Genomic DNA, 18,746 nt, shown 5'->3' with positions numbered 1-18,746 from the left:
CACCTTTTTTACTAATCATTGGGCAATTTACATACCATGCATAGTACTGCAAACATTTTTGTGATCAACATAGTGGAAGGATTGGCAGGAAAGGTTTGTCTTTTTTGCCAATAGAAACATAGAAATGACGGCAGAAGAAGACCAATAGGCCCATCCAGTCTGCCCAGCAAGCTTTCACACTTATTTTCTCATACTTATCTGTTACTCTGACCGCTGAGGTCAGGGCCCTTATTGGTAACTTTTTTGATTCTAATTTCCTTCCACCCCTGCCATTGATACAGAGAGTAGTGTTGGAGCTGCATCAAAGTGAAGTATAAGGCTTAATGTTTGAGGGTAGTAACCATTGTATTGAGCAAGTTACCCTGATGTTTGTATACGCATACTGCTCAGATCAATGCCTTGTTAGATGTTGTCTGGATGTAAATCTTATTTCTTCATTTCCCCCCTGCTGTTGATGCAGTGAGCTGCGCTGGATATGCATTCAAAGTAAAGTATCAGGGTAGTAATCGCCACAAGAAGCAAGCTACTCCCACGCTTATTTGTTCAACCAGACTGGCAATTCAGTCCTTGTTGGTTGTTGCCTGAATGTAAATGCTCTTTTCTTCATTTCCTCCTGCCGTTGAAGCAGAGATCTACTCTAGATATGCATTGAAAGTGAAGGATCAGGCTTAATTGGTTTGGGGGGTAGTAACCGCCGCAATAAGCAAGCTACTGCCATGCTTATTTGTTTACCCAGACTGTGCTACCTTATTGGTTGTTGCCTGAATGCAAATCCTCTTTTTTCCACATTTCCTCTTGCCATTGAAGCATAGAGCAATGTTGGAGTCACATTAACCATGTGCATGTTTATTGAATATGGGTATTAATCACCAGGTAGTAGCCGTCATTCACGCAAGCCACTCCCATACCTCTTTTCTTCATTCCCATCCTCCAGGCTTTATGGATCCACAGTGTTTATCCCACGTTCCTTTGAAATCCTTCACAGTTTTGGTCTTTATCACTTCCTCCGGAAGGCTGTTCCAGGCATCCACCACCCTCTCCGAAAGAAATGCTTCATGACATTGGTTCTGAGTCTTAGTCCCTGGAGTTTTAAATCGTGACCTCTGGTTCTGCTGATTTTTTTCCAATGGAAAAGGTTTGTCATTGACTTTGGATCATTAAAACCTTTCAAGTATCTGAACATCTGTATGATATCACCCCTGCTCCTCCTTCCCTCCAGGGTATACATATTTAGATTCTTCAATCTCTCCTCATAAGTCATTCAATGAAGACTATCCACCTTTTTGGTCACCCTTCTCTGGACTGCCTCCATCCTGTCTCTGTCCCTTTGGAGATACGGTCTCCAGAATTGAGCACAGTACTCCAGGTGAGGCCTCACCAAGGACCTGTACAAGGGGATAATTACTTCCCTTTTCTTACCCGATATTCCTCTCTATGCAGCCCAGCATTCTTCTGGCTTTAGCTATCGCCTTGTCACATTGTTTCGCCGACTTCAGATCATTAGACACTATCACCCCAAGGTGCACATCAGCCCTTCACCCCTCATCAAATACATTTCTTTCAGATTTCCACACCCCATATGCATGACTCTGCACTTCTTGGCATTGAATCTCAGCTGCCATAACTTCAACCAGTCTTCCAGCTTCCTTAAATCCAGTCTTATTCTCTCCACTCCTTCCGGTGTGTCCACTCTGTTGCAGATGTTAGTATCATCTGCAAACAGACAAACCTTACCTTCTATCCATTCTGCTATGTTGCTCACAAAGTTATTGAACAGGACCGGTCCCAACACTGACCCTTGCGGCACTCCACTCATCACCACTCTCTCTTTAGAGTAAGTTCCATTTACCATCACACATTGTCTTCTGTCCTTCAACCAGTTTGCTATCCAGGCCACCACCTTGGCACTCACACCCAAGCTTCTCATTTTATTAACAAGCCTCCTGTTCAGGACTGTATCAAAAGCTTTGCTAAAATCCAAGTAGATGACATTGAGCGCTCTTCCTCGATCCAATTCCTTAGTCACCCAATCAAAAACGTCGATCAGATTTGTCTGACAGGACCTTCCCTTGGTGAAACCATGCTGCCTCTGGTCCATCAATTCTGCTGCTTGTAGCAGCGACTCCAATACTTTTCCCACCACCGAGGTGAGGATAACCAGCCTGTAGTTTCCAGCCTGCTCTCTGCTCCCACTCTTGTGAAGCGGGACCTCCGTTGCTCTTCTCCAATCACTGGGCACCAGTCCCGTTTCCAGGGATCTATTGATCAGGTCACACAGCGGAGCTGCCAGCACATCTCTGAGCTCCCTCAGTATCCTGGATGAACCTAATCAGGCCCCATGGCTTTGTCCACCTTCAGTTTTCCTAGCTCTTCCCATACATTCTCTTCCATAAACGGAGTTTCATCCATTTCACTCCCCTCCAGTTTCTTGTTAACTAGCGACGTTCCTTTTCCGGGGTCTTCTTTAGTGAATACCGAACTGAAGTATTCATTTAATATTTCTGCCATTTCTTCATCTGTGTCCACCCATTGATCCTTTTCACTTTTCAATTTCAGTATACCACTTTGGACTTTTCTCCTTTCATTGATGTATCTGAAAAATGTTTTGTCACCTCACTTTACCTCTTTGCCAATCCTTTCTTCCACTTGACTTTTCACTTTCTTGATTACTTTCTTCGTCTCCCTCAGTTCCACCAGATATTCTTTATGTTTCTCCCTTTGGGATCATTTATATTTCTTAAACGCTGTTCTTTTATCTTTTATTTTATCAGCCACCTCCTTTGTGAACCAGATAGGTTTCATTCTTTTTTTGCTTTTCTTTACTTTTCTAGCATATATATTAGTCGCTTCGTAATTGTTCCTTTTAGTTTGGCTCACTGTTGTTCCACATCTCTCGTTTTCTCCCAGCCTTCTAGTTCTTCCTCCGGGTACTGTCCCATTTCACAAAACCCGGGTCTTTGTGTGACTTCTGTGTCCTATTAGTGATATGAAACCGTACCGTTTGATGATCACTGGTGCTGAGGTGGGTGCCCACCTGGACGATAGAGACATTATCTCCATTAGTGAGCACTAAATTGAATATAGCTCCCTCCCTCGTAGGCTCCATTACCATTTATTTGAACAGAGCCCCTTGCAGGGTATCCACCACAATCTGCCACAGGAAGGTTTGTAAAACAGGAGGGATCTAGTAATGCTCAAAGAATATTCTAGTGCCTTCCAGTTGAAATTTAATGCTAAAAAATGCATATTCATTTAGGCTGCAAAAACCCAATGGAAAGATAAAGTATTGGGGGCAAAATTATTTAAAAAATGAAAAAAGAGTGGGATCTGGGGGTAACTGTATCTCATGATCTTAAGGTGGATAAGCAGGTGGATAAAGAACAGTAAAAGCCACAAAGATGCTTGGCTGCATAGGGAGAGGAATGGTCAGCAGAAAAAGGGAGGTCATATTGCCCCTGTATAGGTCCCTGGTGAGACCTCACTTGGAATACTGTGTACAATTCTGGAGATCGCAGTTTCAAAAGAATATAAACAGGATGAAGTCAGTCCAGAGGGTTGCTATTAAAATGATCAGTGGTCTTCATCATAAAGCATATGGGGATAGACTTAAAGGTCTAAACATGTATACCCTAGATGAAAGGCGAGATAGACACTCAAATACCTGAAAGGTTTCCATGCACAGAAGGTGAGTCTTTTTCAATGGAAAGGAGGCTCTAGATCAAGGGGTCATGAGATGAGGTTGAAAAGGGGGTAGACTCAGGAGTAATCCTAGGAAATCTTTCTTTACAGAGAGGCTGATGGATGTGTGGAACAGTCTCCCAATGGAGGAGGTAGAGGCAAAAATGGCATCTGACTTCAAAAGCATTGGATAAATACAGGGATCTCTGAGGAAGTGATGGGAATAGTAAAGCAAAATTAATTGGGTGGATGGGCTGATTGGATAGACAATACAGTCTTTTTCTACCGTCATGATTCTTTGTTTCTAAAAGAAAGCATTGGCAGACAATTCAGATGCAACAACTTCGGTAGCTTTACCAGCTCACTGCTGACTTCAGACAAACTAGTTCTCGCTTGGCTGGTGAATCTCCTGCTTGAAGATCTGAGTCACAATGCTAAAATTGTAAGAGATAGCTTCCTGCAGCTCAGCCAGCAGCACCTTTCCCAACACCGAGTCAGTCTTCAGCAACACCTTTCCCAACACCGAGTCAGTCTTCAGCAACAGTCAGCAGGATTTTACTAGCTGGCTATATGGTCAGCAGCGAGAAGAAACTCCTTAATCATAAGGTAGAGCTTTTAAACATATAATGTACCAAAAGCACACAAGGAGGCCGATGCATTGAGCCAGGGCTAAGCTTGCCATGGGTTTTTACTTGGGTTCATCATGAGGTTTTTTGGTGCTAACATTGCGCTGGAATGTAAAAAGAACTTTAGCTCCTAAAAACCCGCACTTAAAAATCCACTGCAAGCTTAGCACGGGTGCATGCAAATTGCAGGGTAATAGCCTAATTGGTCAATGAAGGGACCAATCACCTTTCTGAAGGTTGTCCTGAAAGGGAATTGGTCCTTTCATTGACATGTCGGTGAAAAGAACCAACTGGGTACACCCCTGCCGGAAGGAGGTTCGCCGGCGGAGGTTTCCCCATAGGGAGGGAGGGGTTTTGTTGCTGGGGTGGTGGAAGAAAAGTCGGAGGGCCCCCGGGTGACAAGCATTTAAGGTTAGTGGAAAAGGGAGACCCGGACCCAGAACACCCACTGAGCTGGACCTCAGGGGAAGGGGTTTGGGTTCGGGAAGGAGGAGGCCGCAGTGGCAGTGGCAGAGGTGGCAAAGTTGGGACCCCCTAGACAATGAGAATTTAAGTTATCAGAAAAAGGGGACCTGGACCTCAGGGCAGGGGGAATGGCATGCTGGGGTGGGAAATGGGTCTAACTTTTCTTTTTTAAAATTAACACAGGGTAGCATGCAAATATCCTCTGAGTAAAAGAAAAAAACCCGCATGCTTTTCTACTTCTAGTGTGCTTTTTTCACACGTGGGTTATTTGCATTCCATTAATTTTCTGCATCCTGCGGGGACCCCTGAATGTTAGCGCCGACGCAAAGAAAAACCCGCGCTAAAATGTAAAGCCAGTATCAGTGCAGGTTTTATTGCATGGGCCTCAAAAAGGGGACAAACTGTAAAACATTTCCCCTGCTAATCAAGCCACAGAAATGCAGCCATGCAGCCTGCTAGAATACTGCAGCATCCTTTGCTCCCCGAGTTATTCCCCCATCCAGCCAGAACTAAATGCAAGCCAGACTTAGGTTGGAGAAAAACCCCATGTCAGTGTTCTTTATGCTTAAGAGTACAGAGAAGTTAATTAGCACATCTTACCTGATCTAAAGTCAGCAGCAACTTAGGTAATGACCTCTGACTCAGGCAGCTTGAGGAGGAGGGAAGAGGGAAATTCCCTAGCAAATTACTCAGGCTCAAAATTGACTTAAAACCCAAACATCATATGATGCTTCTGTAACCCCACCCTGGTGTGCGTGTTCTGCACGGGTGGGGCCAAAAAATAATTTGTCAGCTCTTTGGGGAAGGAACCCTGACTACCTCTGTTCTGTTGCCCCTTCCCCAGGGTGTGGATCCTTTCGGTTGGGAGGGAGGTGTCCTTTCAGGGCCCAGTGCTGGGGTGTCTGACATCCTTCTGTGTATCTCTGGGAGAGGGGTCACTTCTTGTCTCTGTGAGTGCTGCAGGCCAAATGAATACACTGGGCGCATTGGATTCGTGTCCAAACTTGAGTTTACTGAATGAAATAGTTGCAGATGGTACAATAAATATGCTTCCAGCACCACAGTCTCTCTTCTCTTGATTACAGTATTCACCTCTATCTGTGCAGGAGTCTTTCACAGGCAAGGGATCCTACCACCCTCCTGGATTAGGTGAAATGGAGGTCCCGATGAGTAGGGGTAACGAGTGGCCAAAAATCCTGTCCTCTCACAGAGAGTAAACTTTTCTCATTCCCAGAGGTTGAAGACTCTTGATGATCTTCCCAATTCTCTAGGTTTATGTCAGTCTTTACTCCCTCTGGACCCCGATGGGAGAGATCGTATCCAAAGAATCTTCCTTCTGGATGTCCCAATTTAATACTTTTTCCCTTAGCCGAAGATAATCCTGGAGCGGGTCCCTATCTCAGATGGGCAGATCTTCCCTGGGCGTCCCGAACACAGGGTTCCCCATTCCCTGAATCTTGGAAAGGCCCAGGTGTCCAGCAAGGCTTTTTACCAAGAAAATGTTAAAAATCCCGAAAACGACCCAGGGGGGTATCCACACCAGCTAAGGAGTAGACCTGGCAGGACCACCCTCCCGACCCTGGTCAGGATTCCCAAGCTGGGTTAGCCTGTTCCCTCTGACTGGGCCCGAAAGGTACAACAAAAGGTAAATGCCTACCGCCTCCTAACTCTCTAAAAATGATAGAAGTCTGCCTCCAGACTCAGAGGAGAAAGCTGTTATAAAGCCTCCTGGGGAAAGGCCTTTCCCAGGTGCCTCAAAGGGGAGGGACTGGATTTGAATGGGTCCTCCCTCATCCATTATCTACTCTAGTATTTTGCAGGGCTTAATGGTAATCGAGAGGATGGTCAGGTTTCACTTCCATTATTACAGCCTTCATATTCTGAAACAGAACTCTACAAAAGGAGTAAATAATCAGTCACAACAGCCTAACTCCTCTGCAGAGTACACATTGGGAGAGTCCAGCACAGCTCAGCACTGCATCCAAAAGCAAGTCCACTCAAAATCAGAAATAGAAAGAATTCCAGCAGTCAAGAGGAGAAATACGTCTCCTTAGTTTTACATCTGCTACACCTAGAGCTAAAGAACGCTGCCTGAGGGAGGCACCAGGCCTGTCCTCACCCCGGCCTTTGTTAGCAGCACACACTGCACACACTGCACATAGTAGCCCCCACTTCCAGCAACTAGGATAGGACGTAGGGGCAGGCGCCCCCTAGGGTCAGTCTGGGCAGGAGTTCCACTAGCAGAGCCAGCACAGCATATCTCGGCATCTCAGGCAGAGGAGGCCAAGCAGGGGGGACAAAGATGAGAGAGGGAGAGATTCTGAGACTGGCAAGTAAGTGTGAGAAAGTTGCAAGAGACAGAGGCAGGTAGTGAGAGACTGAGAGCTATGGCACAAAGATACCAGCAGTGAGCGCGACAGCTGTGGAAGAGAGAGGCAGGTGAAAAGAAAAAAAAAAAGAGCAATGAGAGACAGACATGGGTAGTGAGAGCGAGACCTGTGAGAGAGAGAGATCTACCCTAACACGTTTCCCCACCCGTGTTTTGCTGGTACAACATCTTTTAGGATGCGTTTTATCTGGCTGACATCGATTTTATATTTTTATTCTCATCTGCTGTGAGCAAGCTTTTTGGAATAGTGGGCTATAAATGTTTGCAAATAAGTAGATAATGTGGGGTTTTTTTTCACTGCCTCAAAACGTTGCTGACCCCTGACTAGACCTCCAGTGCGGAGGGTATAGATGGATAACTTGAAGCCTTTCATGGCAACAGTGAACACATTCTGCTGCTACAGCAGGTGTTTTAAAGCCTAAGGATACAAGTTGTGCCAGTTTGTGAGAGCCATGCAATAATTCAATTTGTCGCTCAGCTGAAAGGCCTGCAGTGAAATATGGCCGGATCAGCCTCCACAAGCAATACTTCTTGTCCTGTTGAGGTAGCGTGCTTAGCACGTTCAAAACAATTTTGAACAGCAATCTCTGACATTTTATGGCATGGAGCACATGGAGGAAATGCAGTTCTGCAGTGTTTCAGTGCCCGCAGAAATATACACAGCACAAAAATCCATCCAACAAAATTCACAAAAAAACCTGTGCTTTCAATAACTTTTAAGGTTTTCATTTCACATGAACTTGTGCAATATCTGTAGTAAACCCCCGACTCTTCCATCTTAAAGATAGTCCAATTGGAAAATTGCACATGCATGCCTTGTGGAGGCAATAATCAAACTGCCCCTGCATTAGAGCCAACTCTGGCTCTAATGCAGGGTATTTTTTACCCACTAATAATTAAAGCAAAACCACCTGGCTAGTCTGGCTTTGATCATTGCCCTAGATAAATGTGCTCATAGAGATTTGCACTCTCCTCTTTTCGTCGTTTCATTTTTCAGGCCTCCTCCTGACCTCATTCTGCTTCAGGGGGAAAAGAAATCTCCATGTAATACGGGTAAAACAGCCCAAGTCATTTAATGTAGTTTGTTTATTTATTGGGTAACCTCAATATCTCACCCCTTCCACTCTCGTGCTTCAGGCGTGTTACACCAAGAAAAATACATAAAGATAAACAGCTCCTGAGGGTGAGCCATTTTTGAAGAGCCTATGTCCGTGGGTAAAAACAAAACAGTGTTTTTATCCACCAAAAACTGGCTTTGAAAATTGCCAGCCCGATGTCTGGGGGCTTTGATAAAAACAATTCTGTTGTCAAGGAGCCATTCCCCTGAGAACGATAGAATTAAAAGGCTGACTCTGGAATCAAGCCACCCTCTGACTGGTTAAACAGAAATTGCAACCTTTTTTACCTTTAGGAATCACATTTGGATTTTCCTAATGAGCAATAATAACACTGCTAGAGGCCCTTGAGCATTGTGTTATATAGGCCCTACATTCACACTCATATCTGAAAGGCATTCAAACTACCTCATCTAGAAAAATGTTACCAGATATGGTAGAAAACTTTTGCCTTTTGCATTTTTCATGTTTTTTGCGAAAGTTCTTTCAATTTAGATATTTAAGTGCCCAATAAGGGCTAAATTGATCACATCTCTGAACACCACCATGTCTCTGCACTGGTAAATGCCACTTTGTGAAAATGTTTTGCTTGGGTTCTGCGCTGGAAGAGGGGAGGTGCAGGGAGGATATAATACAGACCTTCAGATACCTAAAAGGATTTAACGATGCACAAACTTTGAACATTTTTCATTGGAAAGGAAACAGTAGAACTAGGGATCACGAAATGAAACTCCAGGGAGGACGACTCAGAACCAACATCAGGAAATATTTTTTCACAGAGAGGGTGGTGAATGCCAAGAATGCCCTTCCGGAGGAGGAGGTGAGGACAAAATCAGTAAATGACATCAAAAAGACATGGGATGAACATTTAAGGCATGAGGAGGATAATAGAAGAAAAGGGTGCATGGGGGTAACCTGTACGGAGCAGCAGTTAGTACCCTTAACCAGAAGGCATGGGTGATTACTACCCTTAACCAATTAGCCTTGATGTTTTAGACACAACTCCAACATCGCTCTCCGCTTGGACGGTAGGGCAGGGAAAAAAAGGGTTTGGATTCTGAAGACTGCCAACACTGGGCCCCGACTTTTACTGTCTAAGGTACTAATACACTGACATGGCCGTAGAAGCATTATTTAAAGTCTAAAAGTAAAGAACATTAAAGCAGAATTCTCTGAATTATCAGGAAGGCTGCTCACCATCTAAAAATGTTGCAATAATTTTGTTATGGGTTTGACAGTAATTGGTCATGGTTATAAAATATACTATTCTTAACATAAGGCACGGGGGTAACCTGCACGGAGCGGCAGGAAGCTTGCTGGGCAGACTGGATGGACCATTTGGCATTTTTCTGCTGACACTACTATTGTACTATGTTACATATTAGGGGTGTGCATTCTTTTTCGACGTATTGACAATCTGCAACGTATATGTCCCTATTTGTTGTATTCGTGGGGTCATGAAATGTATGGCGAACCCCCACGAATACAACGTATCTAATGAATAAACCCCCCACCCTCCTGACCCCCCCCCCCAAGACTTGCCAAAAGTCCCTGGTGGGCCAGCGGGGGTCCTGGAGCGATCTCCTACACTCGGGCCGTCGGCTGCCGGTATTCAAAATGGTGCCGATAGCCATGGACGGCTGGCGCCATCTTGTGCTCCTACCGTGTGACAGGGGCCAACCAATGGCACCGGTAGCCCCTGTGACATAGTGAGGGCAAAGGCTATCGGCACCATTTTGAATACCGGCAGCCGACAGCCCGAGTGCAGGAGATTGCGCCAGAACCCCGCTGGACCACCAGGGACTTTTGGTAGGTCTTGGGGGGGGGGGGGGGTCAGGAGGGTGGGGGGGTTGTAGTTAATTAAATTTAAAGGGTTGGGATGGGGTATTTTTTGGGAAACGAATACATACGTAACTAATGAACGGATTGGGGTCCCCCGAGAACGGATGCAACGGTTTTGGCTCCCCACGAATACGAATACTGAATGGGACGAATCCGTCCCTGCTGCACATCTCTATTACATATGTGTCCTTTATGTGACATCCAGGTCAAGTTTAAATAAAATCAAGGATTTATACAGTATATATTTTTTTTTAACTCCATCAGCATGGATTGTTTCACTCAGCCTCAGCAGCAGAAAATTGGCAGGTAGTTGTGTGATCACAGCATGAGAAAGGAGAAAACATTTGAACTGAATGATCCCTATGTTCCTTGAACTGTAATGGAGGGAGTACATGGTAAATGGAGCTATTGCAGAAAACTAATGTAAGTTCTGCACTTTTGTAACATGTACCAGGCACATACATCAAACCCAAGCACCATATCTTCACAGGTAGCATCAGGTAGTCTAAAAATGCTTTTAGGAACTGTTGCATCAGTTAACTTGTCCATTCACACAACCATGTAGCATGGCAAATGGTGCTTATAGCAAGATATTGTACAATGGCTTATGATAATAAATAGAATCTAGAAAATACTACAGCATAACTAAGTGGACAAGGTTAAGAATTAAGGACCATAAATGGAAGAAACATTTTCAGATGACATTTGAAAAGGATAAGTATTTGGGAAGAGAGAGAGAGAAAGGATGGTAGAATTGTGACATGCTTGGAAATGACTGACTTGTCATCATCAAATGTTGTGTATGAGTACGGAGTCTAGCATCTTGTATACATATTGAAATATAGGATTTCTACGTGCGTAAGGCAATAGAGAGTTACAGCCAGAGTTGTTTTTTCACTAAACAGACATTTATCTTACTCTATCTATGATACTAAGAAAAAGGACAATTATAATTAGCATTACTAACTGCTAAGAATATGTCCAGCTTATTTGTAAATACCTGTTTTCAGAGTGAAAGGCAATAGAGTTGTATTTGATATGAGAAACAAATTGCAGGTATATTGGATGTACAGTAGGCAGCATTATAGAAATTAGACATTGATTTCTTTAAAAACAGGTGCTTGATCTTTCAGAACTTCTGGTCTGAGTTCTGTCAGTCGCAGAGATCCCCTCAATGATATAATGAAGGGATGTAGCTTCCGCTCTTATGCCTCAATAAATATTAGATACCACCAGCCTCTTAAATCATAATTAAGCCTATCTGTCCTCTTAAGCAGTCTTAAGGGTGCTTAATTGTTGACTCCATAGGATTGTAGACCCACTGCTGAATAGAATCCTCACTGATTTATGGGAGCATTTGACTTTCACGAATCCACTACTTAAGGAGCTGGTGTTTCCTTTCTCCTTTGAGTTTGGAAAGTGGTTTGTAATGGTGAGTTCAGAAACTTGTCCATAAATTCATGAATCTACAGAGCAGGGGTTAGACAAAAGAAACTAGAAAAGCAACAGCAGAACATCAATGTTCTCTTAGTAGGACTGTAGATTTCCCATCTCATATAAAATGGATGAGCGTCTACAGAAATTTCCCTTAGATTTTGATTGGATGAGTAAAGGAATATTGCACTGTTGTAAGCTGCCTATGCTAGTGTTTTTCTGAATACCTAACTGTTTTCATGCTATTCTTAGAGTTTTCATGTGGTATTTTGTTTTGTTTATTTGTGAGGGAAGTTGTAAAAATTCGCACTAAAAAGGTCAGATTAGAGTTTAGATATTTCTTCAGAGATGGCAGCTAGCCCAAGGTCAATTTCAGCTCCTGACTCCTGAGATTGAAGAGGCAGCCAGTAAGAGATGATTTAACTTTCACAAGATATTTCTGACTTGTGTTAAATCAGCGTTCTAATATGGCATGACTGTCAGGTTGGACGGGCTGTTTGCTGTTTGTTATCACCTGTCTCTTTCTTCTGCATTCTCATCTGTCTACTATCTTCTTCATTCTCACTCTCTTTCTTTTTTAAATATATTTTTCATGATGTCCCATACTTCACATCTACTTTGTTTCATTTTTAACCGTATATTCACAAGCCATCAAGTAGTATCAAGCAGACAGAAATCGGAGGTCTATAATACAGGGGGTTTGTACAGGGCCATCAGTAAAACCCGAGTCCTAGTAAATGCGCAGAGCTTTAACCTACATGAATGCAAAACAAGTGCATGGCATAAAATCTACAGTTGGCTTTTATGGCACACAACTTCCTATATGCATGTGCAAAAAAAAAAAAAAAATGCACATCCCTAATCTCTACTAAGCACCAGGGGGCAGTTTTGCCCAACAAAATATTTTTGTGCCACAGTCCATATAGGTGCTTGGGGAGGGTCAGAGGGAGGGGTTGCCAACTCTTAGCCTAGATTCATAAACATAAAAAACAGCATAAAAAAATAACGGATATAGTAGGTGGCTGAATAATATCAGTGACACTACCAAATACCCTATGAATTATTTTACAGAGATATGGTTCATCTGTACTGCTTAGATTCTCGTGATTTTTTTTTGTTCATTGGTTGATTGCAGCGACCTTATGTGCGGTTAAGCAGTAACACAATTTCCCTCCTGGGAAAGAGTTGGTAGGGAAATATAATATAATGGGAATGCTGCCAATAGATCATTTCAGCATTTCTCACTTGACTTTCACTGGCGGTGAAATTTTCACGTCTGAATTCAAATAGCATCTTGGAGAAACCCAGTCATAGCTGAATCTTTCTCTGAGCTCTGACCTTTTTTTATATGGTTAATGAGGAATGAAATACTGGCTTTTCTTAGCTCAAGTCCCATAATTGCATTGAGAAAAGCACTTTGAACTAAGTTCTTTTAAAGGGCTTTGAAGTGCCTTCCTTCGGGATGATTTCTTTACCAAGGCATAAAGGAGACTTATAACGATGATCTAAAATTATGTAGGACTGGAAAGAGATTAAAACGTGTAAGGAAGCAGGGAGGTAGTTTGCTGCATGAGACATAAAACAAACATGCCCACGCACATACACATGCACGGCCTTGTGTTTTCAAGGTATTAAAAGTTAGATTTTGAAAGGTGCACATCCATGTGCACACAGTTCCCGGTGCGCACACACATGGATGTGCAGATTTTATAACATGCATGCACCGGCGCGCGCTTGTTCTAAAATCACACCTGATTTTAAAATCTGCACGTGCATGTGCGGGGGGGGGGTGGGGATTTAGTAAATTACGCGCGGCGACGCAATCAGGCCTTCCCCAGTTCCCTCCCAGTCCGCTCCAATTAAGGAGCGGACTGGGCGGGAACTTCCCTATTCCCGTACCTAAACCCCATCCCTCTTCCCTCTTCTCTCCTCCCCACCCCCTAAACCCTTCGATTAAACTTACTTTTGTTTTCTTACTTGCTGCTCCTCTGGAGCAGAAGTAATCAGCACGCGCTGGCCGGCTGCCGGCATGCACTTCCCCGGGACAGCGGCTAATGGCCACTGACCCGTTCAGCGTCCGCCCCTCCCCTCCCTGCCCAGACCATGCCCCCGGCCTGCCTCTTTTTCAGGGCCTGGCACTTATGCGCATATCGGCACTTACACACGTGGCCGGGCCCTTTTGAAGTGCCGATTTTTAAGCGCACGGCCGTTTTAAAATTTGGCCGTCAGATTTTATTTACTGGCTGTGCCCAAAGCTGGTTAGAGGTGGGTATACAGTTATGGGTCTCTAAATACCCAAAGTACCTATGCCCTCACACAAGAGAAATGTTTAGATACTTATACCATACCAATATCAGCCATTCCAGGTTTTACTCTGTTGGGTTGTTAGCCATACTCCCAAAGCTCAGAAGCCCTTGGTTCTACCTGTCCATGGAAGAAACTCAGGCATAGCAAACTGAGGTCTCGGTGAAAGCCGGAATGCTTGAAATGCACTGCATTGGGTGTCCTAATGCCTTCCTTTATTCCCAGATTGCAGTCTATGTAAAAGTTAAATGTTTTTGTTGTAGACACTGTGTGGTAAATTTCATAATGACAGGAAATGCAGAAATAGCAAATGTCACCACTTGTAATTTCAGACTTATTTTACATATGTCCCCATGCAGCATGCCTTCTTCATATGAATGAACTGAACGCCTAATCGTCTAGCTATACTGCAGGTCTGTCACCACTGTGATAAATTGTTTCTCATTACAAATGATAAAGTACAAAAGTAGAGCTGGGGTGGAATTTACATTTGCATGCAAAACTGAATTTAATACCAGGTTACAATTATCACTCAGCAATTATGCTACACTGTGAATGCTAAACTAGGGAAACAAAGCACTCTTGAGAAGCTGGCTGACTGGGAGTAATGAGGAAACAATTCAGGGAAAGTCAGTTGTGCCAGAACTCTTAGGGGCTGGATCACTAAAGTTCACACAAAAATGTGTCCCCCACTCCAGTATTTGGGCAGTCGTCTGCGCGCTGCCCTCAGCCTGCTTGCTTTAATCCGTGGTGAAAAGGGAAGGTTGCAAGAGAAGCACTGCGAAGCAATTCTTAAAGCATGTGTGGGGATTTCATTTTGAAATTCCCATGAGTATTTTACCCTACGTACTTTGCACCTACAAATTGTGCGGAGTAAAACATAGAAACATAGAAATGACGGCAGAAGAAGACCGAATGGCCCATCCAGTCTGCCCAGCAAGCCTCACACATTTTTTCTCTCATTCTTATCTGTTACTCTTAGCTCCTTGTTCTATTCCCCTTCCACCCCCACCATTAATGTAGAGAGCAGTGATGGAGCTGCATGCAAGTGAAATATCTAGCTTGATTAGTTAGGGGTAGTAGGGGCAGTAACTGCCGCGATAAGCAAGCTACACCCATGCTTATTTGTTTTACCTAGACTATGTTGTACAGCTCTTGTTGGTTTTTTTTTTTTTTTTACTTCTCCCCTGCTGTAGAAGCAGAGAGCCATGCTGGATATGCATTGAAAGTGAAGTATCAGGCACATTTGGTTTGGGGTAGTAACCGCCGTAACAAGCCAGCTACTCCTCGCTTTGTGATTGCGAATCTGCAATTTGCTTTGTGATTGCGAATCTGCAATTCGCTGGCTGGCCAACAGATTTTCAATGGGGAGCTTCTAATTTGAAAATTGACTTGCAGGCCCATAAGTTGCTTGTATTTGTTCTTGATGAATACCTGAGTAATATTTTCAAATGGAGAAGCATGACTTTCATGTTCATTTTGAGGTAGATTTTAAAAGGCCTGAGCGCAGCAAAACTGGGAGATGCACGCGGGACTGGGATGCAAGCGAGCCGCGCGGATTTTAAAAGGCCCACAGTCACGCGTGTATCTCCCGGTACAGGGATAAAACATGTTTGGCGAAAAAAGGGTGGGATGTGGGCGGGGCCTGGGTGGGCTGGGGACTGCACCATGCAGTCAGTTACGCACATTAGCGTTCGCCGGGATCCCACAACCGCGTAACTTGATTCTGCCATGGACTGAAACAACAATAAAAAAAGAATAGTCAGTAAGGTTTTAAGGGTCAGAGTTAGGGTAAAAAGGAAGCAGGAGATTTAGGAAGTCCTCTTTCTTTTACTGGGGCAAACTGGGAAATAGACCTAATGCGTCGCAGCGTGCATCTACTAAAATCCCTCCCACTTATGTGCTTGAGACGGCGTTCATGTGAACATGCGTGCATTGATATAAAATTGTGCATGCATGTACGTGCGTGCATGTTATAAAATCAGTGCATCCATGTGCTCAAGTCACCCAAATTCGTGACTGTAAAACATTTTTGCCAGAAAAATATTCTTTACATTTGAAAAATAGAAAAAGTCACATTGAAGGTTTTTAGCAACTGTGACTCGCAGGCCTCTCTTCAGTATTTATAAGCCTCCTTATCTTCTATAATCTATTGGCTATGCATACTTGCTTGTATAATGTCAACACAGGGAAATGGTTAGAGGAAATGCTGACATCATCATGAATTTAGGGAATGGCAGCAAAAGGCATTTCTTCATCCTTCTCTAATATATGCATTCACACAGAAATATATTTTAGCAGAATCACTTATTCTACGTAAGAGTGTGTGCATGTATTTGTGATTGTGACTATGTGAGAGAGAAAATGCATCTTGTATGTCTGTGTGAAAGAGAAATGGAGATTGTATGTGTGTGTCTGTGTTTGAGAGAGGATGTGCGTTTGTGAGACTGTGGCTGTGGGAAGCCGTGTGAGTGAGAGAGAAAGTAGCTTGCGTGTATGTATCTCTAAATGAGACACCATCCTCTCACCATCATTTAAGAAAGCCTCTACTGGCCTCCTGAGTCCCTTCAATCTTGCAGCCCACTATATATTTGAGATCAATTTTGTAATGATTTGTCTAGCTAAGATCAGGATTCAAACACATATTGCAAAAATAAATTAACAAAATGTCAAAAGAGCATATTAACTTGTTAGAATAGGACCATCATACCACCCTTTGGGTTTAGAACATGGTTAATGTTCAAAGAGACCAACTGGGTCTTGTATAATCATCGGTCCAAATGTAGCCAGTCCTAGAGATCAGTTTTATAATTATTTTTATTCAATATAGTGATGCTTATATGAAAATATATATGTTTCCCTTTTAGTATATCCAATACCGCCAAGCCCGACACGATATCATGTTTCGCAGTAACTGCTTCAGGGGCTGCAAAGTAATCGTGAATGTGTTGAAACATCACATTTCCTAGGCTTCTCTTACATAAAAGATTTTGACATCATATGGTCCCAAAGAGGCATTTTCTAAAGAAGAGAAAACATTTAAATGTCTCATCACACAGCAAAATGCATAGACAGACTTACTGAACGCCAAATGTTCTCAGGGAATGCCAGGACGTCGTAGGCAAATGTCTATGCTATAAAGATTTTTTGAATGAGCCATGTGATTACGCGTGACTGAGACATATATGACGTCATAGCACGGAATGATCATACATAATTACTGAAATAATCGCTGAAAGTTACAAAGAATCACAAAAAATTACAAAAAGACACTCCATTTGATTTCTTTATTAAGGCCCAATGGGCAAACGTTCGCAAATGATAAATCCACTTCCATTCTTGTTGTTTCAACACATTCATGCAAATTTGTTGTTTCAACACATTCACGATTACTTTGGAGCCCCTGAAGCAGTTACTGCGAAACATGATATCGTGTTGGGCTTGACGGTATTGGATATACTAAAGGGGAAGTATATATATTTTCATATAAGCATCACTATATTGAATGAAAATAATTATAAAAATGACCTCTAGGACTGGTTACATTTGGACCGATGATTATACAAGACCCAGTTGGTCTCTTTGAACATTAACCATGTTCTAAACCCAAAGGGTGGTATGATGGTCCTATTCTAACAAGTTAATATACTCTTTTTGACATTTTGTTAATTTATTTTTGCAATACATGCTTGTATTTTACTGATTATTTCATTTGCAATATTCATCTGGCTCTTTTGATTGTGATCTTTCAGGATTCAGCCAAACTGCAGGATTAAAAAATGGACCTCAAATATATTTGGTGGACCACAACATTGAAGAGACTCAGGAAGCAAGGAGTGGTAATGGCAGACACACATATGCGCACAGCCACATTTTTGCTCGCTCATATCCCCACATGAATCCTCTGTCACCAACACATCCTCCTTCTCTTTGCTCAGACACCAAAGAGCCATGCTCTCTTTCTCAAACAGATCCCCTCTTTCACTCACACACATACAAGCTGCATTCTCTTTTACACACACACACACACACTAACAAGCACACACAAATATTTAGAATTGGTAATTCTGCTAATATATATGAAGTCCATATTGAAACAATTTATCTGGCTAAGTTTGGGACTTCTCCAAACTGTAGGATTAAAAAATAAACCCCTTCACTGACCATTTCATTCTTATCCAGGTAAGATTTTAGCTAGATAAAATTTACTCAGATGAATTGGAGGTGTTCCAGGATGTTCTGGCGTGGGGCTAACTTACCTAAATAACCAAAACAGATTATACAGATATTCAGTAATATTTGTGTACGTGTTCTGCCAGAGAGCAGTCCTAATATTATCTGGATAACTTTATACAGATAACTTGAACTTGATTTGGCTATGTACAGAAGAATGCATAACCAGCTGCCTTCCACTGAATATACAAGGAAAGTTATCTGGGTAACTTAACGTATATATCTTTCCTGCTTGACTGCTCTAAGAATATATGTATGTATGTATATATACACGTACGTGTGTGTTGTGCATATATGTATCATTCTCTTTTAAAATGTTAAAGAATTTTCTAGATAATACTTCACTCTTCTAGTAATGAGATATGACTAATTTCTCAGGGTTACCATCACACCAGAACCCTGACCATAGCCAACTGACCGGCTCATTTATCAAAATGCTCCCGAACGCCTTAGTATGTAAATTTTACATTTAATCGGGGGGGAGGGGAGAACTTTAATAGGGTGAATAGGACAGTATATATAAGTAGAAGGGCTCATTCATCTCAGGGTGTGTTTTGGGGGGTGGGGTGATATATGCACAGAGGAATTAACGGCAAATTTGATATCACTGAAGAATTTCTCTCATTTTTATCGATGAAAGGTACAAGAGGAGTTGTACAG

Source organism: Rhinatrema bivittatum, chromosome 6 (genome assembly GCF_901001135.1).
Source record: "Rhinatrema bivittatum chromosome 6, aRhiBiv1.1, whole genome shotgun sequence".
Classification (NCBI taxonomy): domain Eukaryota; kingdom Metazoa; phylum Chordata; class Amphibia; order Gymnophiona; family Rhinatrematidae; genus Rhinatrema; species Rhinatrema bivittatum.
Note: the sequence above shows the minus strand (reverse complement) of the source record.